A 9,799-nucleotide genomic window follows, 5' to 3' on the forward strand; every position below is an offset into this window, starting at 1 on the left:
ACACGTCCATGATACTGGACCCGCCCTGAACATGTCCATGATACTGGACCCGCCCTGAACACGTCCATGATACTCCCTGAACACGTCCATGATACTGGACCCGCCCTGAACACGTCCATGATACTCCCTGAACACATCCATGATACTGGACCCGCCCTGAACACGTCCATGACCCGCCCTGAACACGTCCATGATACGGGACCCGCCCTGAACACGTCCATGATACTGGACCCGCCCTGAACACGTCCATGATACTCCCTGAACACGTCCATGATACGGGACCCGCCCTGAACACGTCCATGATACTCCCTGAACACGTCGATGATACTGGACCCGCCCTGAACACGTCCATGATACTCCCTGAACACGTCCATGATACTGGACCCGCCCTGAACACGTCCATGATACTGGACCCGCCCTGAACACGTCCATGATACGCCCTGAACACGTCCATGATACGGGACCCACCCTGAACACGTCCATGATACTGGACCCGCCCTGAACACGTCCGTGATACGGGACCCGCCCTGAACACGCCCATGATACTGGACCCGCCCTGAACACGTCCATGATACGGGACCCGCCCTGAACACGTCCATGATACTGGACCCGCCCTGAACACGTCCATGATACGCCCTGAACACGTCCATGATACGGGACCCGCCCTGAACACGTCCATGATACTCCCTGAACACGTCCATGATACTGGACCCGCCCTGAACACGTCCATGATACGGGACCCGCCCTGAAGACGTCCATGATACGGGACCCGCCCTGAACACGTCCATGATACGCCCTGAACACGTCCATGATACTGGACCCGCCCTGAACACGTCCATGATACGCCCTGAACACGTCCATGATACGGGACCCGCCCTGAACACGTCCATGATACTGGACCCGCCCTGAACACGTCCATGATACTGGACCCGCCCTGAACACGTCCATGATACGGGACCCGCCCTGAACACGTCCATGATACTGGACCCGCCCTGAACACGTCCATGATACGGGACCCGCCCTGAACACGTCCATGATACTGGACCCGCCCTGAACACGTCCATGATACGGGACCCGCCCTGAACACGTCCATGATACTCCCTGAACACGTCCATGATACTGGACCCGCCCTGAACACGTCCATGATACTGGACCCGCCCTGAACACGACCATGATACTCCCTGAACACGTCCATGATACGCCCTGAACACATCCATGATACTGGACCCGCCCTGAACACGTCCATGATACTCCCTGAACACATCCATGATACTGGACCCGCCCTGAACACGTCCATGATACGCCCTGAACACGTCCATGATACGCCCTGAACACGTCCATGATACTGGACCTGCCCTGAACACGTCCATGATACGCCCTGAACACGTCCATGATACGCCCTGAACACGTCCATGATACTGGACCCGCCCTGAACACGTCCATGATACGCCCTGAACACGTCCATGATACTGGACCTGCCCTGAACACGTCCATGATACGCCCTGAACACGTCCATGATACGCCCTGAACACGTCCATGATACTGGACCTGCCCTGAACACGTCCATGATACGCCCTGAACACGTCCATGATACGCCCTGAACACGTCCATGATACTGGACCCGCCCTGAACACGTCCATGATACGCCCTGAACACGTCCATGATACTGGACCTGCCCTGAACACGTCCATGATACGCCCTGAACACGTCCATGATACGCCCTGAACACGTCCATGATACGCCCTGAAAACATCCATGATACTGGACCCGCCCTGAACACGTCCATGATACGCCCTGAACACATCCATGATACGCCCTGAACACATCCATGATACTGGACCCGCCCTGAACACGTCCATGATACTGGACCCGCCCTGAACACGTCCATGATACGCCCTGAACACATCCATGATACTGGACCCGCCCTGAACACGTCCATGATACGCCCTGAACACATCCATGATACGGGACCCGCCCTGAACACGTCCATGATATGGGACCCGCCCTGAACACGTCCATGATACGGGACCCGCCCTGAACACGTCCATGATATGGGACCCGCCCTGAACACGTCCATGATACTCCCTGAACACGTCCATGATACTGGACCCGCCCTGAACACGTCCATGATACGGGACCTGCCCTGAACACGTCCATGATACTCCCTGAACACGTCCATGATATGGGACCCGCCCTGAACACGTCCATGATACGGGACCCGCCCTGAACACGTCCATGATACTGGACCCGCCCTGAACACGTCCATGATACTCCCTGAACACGTCCATGATACGGGACCCGCCCTGATCACGTCCATGATGCTCCCTGAACACGTCCATGATACGGGACCCGCCCTGAACACGTCCATGATACTGGACCCGCCCTGAACACGTCCATGACCCGCCCTGAACACGTCCATGATACGGGACCCGCCCTGAACACGTCCATGATACTGGACCCGCCCTGAACATGTCCATGATACTGGACCCGCCCTGAACACGTCCATGATACTCCCTGAACACGTCCATGATACTGGACCCGCCCTGAACACGTCCATGATACTCCCTGAACACATCCATGATACTGGACCCGCCCTGAACACGTCCATGACCCGCCCTGAACACGTCCATGATACGGGACCCGCCCTGAACACGTCCATGATACTGGACCCGCCCTGAACACGTCCGTGATACGGGACCCGCCCTGAACACGCCCATGATACTGGACCCGCCCTGAACACGTCCATGATACGGGACCCGCCCTGAACACGTCCATGATACTGGACCCGCCCTGAACACGTCCATGATACGCCCTGAACACGTCCATGATACGGGACCCGCCCTGAACACGTCCATGATACTCCCTGAACACGTCCATGATACTGGACCCGCCCTGAACACGTCCATGATACGGGACCCGCCCTGAAGACGTCCATGATACGGGACCCGCCCTGAACACGTCCATGATACGCCCTGAACACGTCCATGATACTGGACCCGCCCTGAACACGTCCATGATACGCCCTGAACACGTCCATGATACGGGACCCGCCCTGAACACGTCCATGATACTGGACCCGCCCTGAACACGTCCATGATACTGGACCCGCCCTGAACACGTCCATGATACGGGACCCGCCCTGAACACGTCCATGATACTGGACCCGCCCTGAACACGTCCATGATACGGGACCCGCCCTGAACACGTCCATGATACTGGACCCGCCCTGAACACGTCCATGATACGGGACCCGCCCTGAACACGTCCATGATACTGGACCCGCCCTGAACACGTCCATGATACGGGACCCGCCCTGAAGACGTCCATGATACTCCCTGAACACGTCCATGATACTGGACCCGCCCTGAACACGTCCATGATACTGGACCCGCCCTGAAGACGTCCATGATACTGGACCCGCCCTGAACACGTCCATGATACGGGACCCGCCCTGAAGACGTCCATGATACTGGACCCGCCCTGAACACGTCCATGATACGGGACCCGCCCTGAAGACGTCCATGATACTGGACCCGCCCTGAACACGTCCATGATACGGGACCCGCCCTGAACACGTCCATGATACTCCCTGAACACGTCCATGATACTGGACCCGCCCTGAACACGTCCATGATACGGGACCCGCCCTGAAGACGTCCATGATACTGGACCCGCCCTGAACACGTCCATGATACTGGACCCGCCCTGAACACGTCCATGACCCGCCCTGAACACGTCCATGATACGGGACCCGCCCTGAACACGTCCATGATACTGGACCCGCCCTGAACACGTCCATGATACTCCCTGAACACGTCCATGATACGGGACCCGCCCTGAACACGTCCATGATACTCCCTGAACACGTCCATGATACTGGACCCGCCCTGAACACGTCCATGATACGGGACCCGCCCTGAACACGTCCATGATACTGGACCCGCCCTGAACACGTCCATGATACGGGACCCGCCCTGAACACGTCCATGATACTGGACCCGCCCTGAACACGTCCATGATACGGGACCCGCCCTGAACACGTCCATGATACTGGACCCGCCCTGAACACGTCCATGATACGGGACCCGCCCTGAACACGTCCATGATACTCCCTGAACACGTCCATGATACTGGACCCGCCCTGAACACGTCCATGATACTGGACCCGCCCTGAAGACGTCCATGATACTGGACCCGCCCTGAACACGTCCATGATACGGGACCCGCCCTGAAGACGTCCATGATACTGGACCCGCCCTGAACACGTCCATGATACGGGACCCGCCCTGAAGACGTCCATGATACTGGACCCGCCCTGAACACGTCCATGATACGGGACCCGCCCTGAACACGTCCATGATACTCCCTGAACACGTCCATGATACTGGACCCGCCCTGAACACGTCCATGATACGGGACCCGCCCTGAAGACGTCCATGATACTGGACCCGCCCTGAACACGTCCATGATACTGGACCCGCCCTGAACACGTCCATGACCCGCCCTGAACACGTCCATGATACGGGACCCGCCCTGAACACGTCCATGATACTGGACCCGCCCTGAACACGTCCATGATACTCCCTGAACACGTCCATGATACGGGACCCGCCCTGAACACGTCCATGATACTCCCTGAACACGTCCATGATACTGGACCCGCCCTGAACACGTCCATGATACTCCCTGAACACGTCCATGATACTGGACCCGCCCTGAACACGTCCATGATACTGGACCCGCCCTGAACACGTCCATGATACGCCCTGAACACGTCCATGATACTGGACCTGCCCTGAACACGTCCATGATACTGGACCCGCCCTGAACACGTCCGTGATACGGGACCCGCCCTGAACACGCCCATGATACTGGACCCGCCCTGAACACGTCCATGATACGGGACCCGCCCTGAACACGTCCATGATACTGGACCCGCCCTGAACACGTCCATGATACGCCCTGAACACGTCCATGATACGGGACCCGCCCTGAACACGTCCATGATACTCCCTGAACACGTCCATGATACTGGACCCGCCCTGAACAAGTCCATGATACGGGACCCGCCCTGAAGACGTCCATGATACGGGACCCGCCCTGAACACGTCCATGATACGCCCTGAACACGTCCATGATACGGGACCCGCCCTGAACACGTCCATGATACTGGACCCGCCCTGAACACGTCCATGATACTGGACCCGCCCTGAACACGTCCATGATACGGGACCCGCCCTGAACACGTCCATGATACTCCCTGAACACGTCCATGATACTGGACCCGCCCTGAACACGTCCATGATACTGGACCCGCCCTGAAGACGTCCATGATACTGGACCCGCCCTGAACACGTCCATGATACGGGACCCGCCCTGAAGACGTCCATGATACTGGACCCGCCCTGAACACGTCCATGATACGGGACCCGCCCTGAAGACGTCCATGATACTGGACCCGCCCTGAACACGTCCATGATACGGGACCCGCCCTGAACACGTCCATGATACTCCCTGAACACGTCCATGATACTGGACCCGCCCTGAACACGTCCATGATACGGGACCCGCCCTGAAGACGTCCATGATACTGGACCCGCCCTGAACACGTCCATGATACGGGACCCGCCCTGAACACGTCCATGATACTCCCTGAACACGTCCATGATACTGGACCCGCCCTGAACACGTCCATGATACGGGACCCGCCCTGAAGACGTCCATGATACGGGACCCGCCCTGAACACGTCCATGATACGCCCTGAACACGTCCATGATACTGGACCCGCCCTGAACACGTCCATGATACTGGACCCGCCCTGAACACGTCCATGTTTGACATTTTTTAATTAGTCACAGCGCCACCTGTGTAACAGGAAGTTACTGCTTCTCAATTAGCATTAGCCATTGCTACACGGTAGCTAATTTTCCCCTCAAAATTGGTGTGGACCATGCTAACACCTTGGCAATACAACAGTTTAAAGCTCAAACGCCTACGTCCAACACTGTCGCCATACGGACGTGTCGCTTGCCATCAAACAGGAAGTACTTTTTTCATGGGCTTAACATAGTCGTACTGTCCCAAAACTTCATACATATAATCCTGGTAGTAAAGTCAAACATCTTATACCGTTTAAGTGAGTGGGCGTGCCTTAATGGCTCAGTGGCGCCCCCTACAATATTTCAAACATTCAGCCCCCGCAGCACGTTGAACCTACAATTCAGAATCTTACTATGAATTTCCAACATGACAAAACCTACAAAAAAGCCTCTTCAACCCACGGCCAAAACTCAACAGGAAGTCCACAAATCACATAGCCATCAAACAGGAAGTGGCTCTAACTCTTATATACTTTGTCTGATCTTCTTGAAATTACATAGGTATGATCAGGGTTGGCCTCTGAACACAGTGACACAAAACAATAATAAAGTTTAACCATAGCGCCCCCTACTGCAAGGACTAAGTACTACATCATACATACTATCTCCCTTCTGCTTAAAATTTCCCAGGTATGATCAGGGTTGGCCTCTGAACACATTGACATAGCAATCATTTCCTTTAACCATAGTGCCCCCTACTGCAAGAAGTAAGTACTACATCTTATATACTTTGTCTGATCTTTTTCACATTTCTCAGGTATGTTCAGGGTTGGCCTCTGGACACAATGATAAACAATAATAAACTTCAACCATAGTGCCCCCTACTGCAAAGATTAAGTACTACCTCCCATATACAATGTCAGATTTGCTCCAAATTTCACAGGTATAATTAGGGTTGGCCTCTGAACACAGTCACATAACTATAACAAATTTTAACCACAGTGCCCCCTAGTGCAAACAATAAGTACTACCTCCCATACACAATGTCAGATTTGCTCAAGATTTCACATGAACAATGTCAGTACTGGCCTGATCACATCTAACCTAATACAATTATTCCATTAACATAGCGCCTCCTACTGGAAAGAGGCGGTACTGTATCTCAGATACTGATCTGCATAAAATTTCACAAGTATGATCAGGGTTGGCCTCTGTACACTTTAACATAACAATAGTCAACTTCAACCATAGTGCCCCGTACTGCAAGGATTAAGTACTACATCCTATATACTTTGTCTGATCTGATTGAAATTTCACTTGTATGATCAGGGTTGGCCTCTGAACACATTGACATAACAATAGTCAACTTCAACCATAGTGCCCCCTACAGCAAAGAGTAAGTACTACATCCTGTATACAATGCTCAACTTCCTCCAAATGTTATAGCTATCATGACAGTGCCAGCCTGAACTGCTCTACGTCAAAATTTTATGTCATCTTCATTATGTTGTCTATTTCAACATGCCAGTACTACGACTTTTACACATATCGAACTGCACGGCCTGCTGCTTTGCCACGTTCCGCTGCTGCTGCACTCCATGCTGCTGGGCTTCCATATTCCACTTTTCTGTGTCTTAGCCCAAATATGAAAATTACAGATAAAACACACATCCATATCCTTTGCTTCTGTGCATTTCACAAAATGCAAATGAGGTATCTCTGAAGCCGAGTGTAGAGTCTGCTGATGATAAGGATCTCAGGATTACTTACTGATTGATCCTAATCTCCTAAATCATGTCAAGTAGAGCTCCTCAATGTGATGGAAACTTCAACGTTGAGGCTACTAGACAGCGTCAGATTATGGCCAGGGATTGGATTATCACTGCTAATCCAATTACACGTGTTGCTCCGTAATCGGCTGCTAAACTGGGCTCATTCTAAGGATGACCTCATAGTGAGAGTGAATCAATCATGTTTGTTTTTGGGTTTTTTTGTGTTACAAGTAAACATTCATTTTAGACAGACATTTTAGATAGTACATAGACTATACAATGTTCAATAACCGAATCATGCTGTAATGTAATATTGTCCTCTTCATGCACATGCACATCTTTAATGTAAATACTGTAAAAAAAATCTACCTCATGTAAATTAACAATCAGTTACATAATCACATATTTACCATCAATCTCATCTCAGCATTTTTGCACTAGTCACCATTGCACTATTGTCTTATTTAGCCTTGTATATATTATTCTTTGCTTGTCTTTATATTTAATGTTATACTTTTGTGCATTGAGAGCACAGTTCACCAAAGACAAATTCCTTTTATGTGTAAGCATACATGGCCAATAAAGTTGATTCTGATTCTTAATTCAGACCACATTTAGGCTTTTTCGTAAAATATTATAGTGGACAGAGGAAGAAAGGCTGGTATGACATTTCTGCACAATGGATGACAAACAGACAGACAGGGAGTCTGCAAGTTTAATTTATTTTAATGTATAATTTATTTTTTATTGATCAATAAATGCACATTTCAGGCGACCCTATTTGAATTGCACGCGACCCACACAAGGTCAGGACCCCCAGGTATGCAACCGAATGTAGGTGTTTGTATCAAAGTCAAAGTCAAAAGTCAAAGTCAACTTTATTGTCAATTTCAAAATATGCCAGACATACAGTGGAATTGAAATTGCGTTTGTCTCCGTCCCACGGTGCAATACAACCAAAATAAGGTAAAAAAGATAAAATAAAATAAGGTAAAATAGATCAAATAAAATAAGGTAAAATAAGATAAAATAAAATAAGGTAAAATAGATAAAATAAAATAAGGTAAAATAAGATAAATAATATTTCCAGTAATAAATTCTAAATAGTGCAAAAGGTACAAAACAAAGAAAAAGTAAACTTGAAATGTGCAATATGTGCAATGTATCTTTGGGTTATGGTTATGATTATTTTTTTTGTTTTTGTTTTGTTTATATGTTGCCATCAAAATATATCAATACTAATAATATTCAACTGAAATTAAAGTTTCAAATCAAAAATCAAAACATACAGTAAAATCTGGCTTTTCAAAGTAAAAGGCAAAACCCCCCCCAAAAAACGAGGAGATGATATGGTTCAAACAAGTATAGCACACTCACTCAAAAAACTTCAATACATTCAGAACTCTGCAGCCCGTCTCCTCACACACTCCCGCACCAGAGACCACATCACCCCCATCCTTCATGACCTCCACTGGCTCCCCATCCCCCAGCGTATCAACTTCAAGCTCCTCATCATCACCTTCAAAGCCCTTCACAACCTGGCTCCCCCCTACCTGTCTCACCTCCTCCACCGACACACTCCCACCCGCACTCTCAGGTCTGCAGATGCAAACCTCCTGTCCCCCCCCCCCCTGCAGGACAAACCTTCGGTCCTGGGGGGGACAGGGCCTTCTCTGTTGCTGCTCCCACCCTCTGGAACTCACTCCCAAAAAACATTAGAGACTCCCCCACACTCACCTCCTTCAAGAAATCCCTCAAAACTCACCTCTTCAACATTGCCTACAACAGGAATGGGCAACTTTGGTCACGGCAAGGGCCACATTCAATTAATTCTCCCTGCCAAAGGGCCAAATTGTAGTATACAATAACGATTAATTATGAATCAATTATTTAAAAAATAAATAATAATTATGTCTCAAATTTAACTCAACATATGCCAGTGATCAAATATTATTATGGATGTATTTCTGGTTTTCATGATTTCATGGCAGATTTTGTCACATTTTCTTCATGTTTCCAATTTATTTATATGTAAAAAATTGACCTGAGGGCCACATTGAGGGTTCATGGGGGCCGCATGTGGCCCCCGGGCCGCCAGTTGCCCACCCCTGGCCTACAACCACTGACTCCACCCCCCCCCCCACATTACTTCTTCATTGTACTGTCCTCGTCGTTTTTTGTTTTGTTTTTTATGGTTTTATATTTTG

This window comes from Labrus bergylta, chromosome 17 (assembly GCF_963930695.1).
Source record: "Labrus bergylta chromosome 17, fLabBer1.1, whole genome shotgun sequence".
Taxonomy (NCBI): domain Eukaryota; kingdom Metazoa; phylum Chordata; class Actinopteri; order Labriformes; family Labridae; genus Labrus; species Labrus bergylta.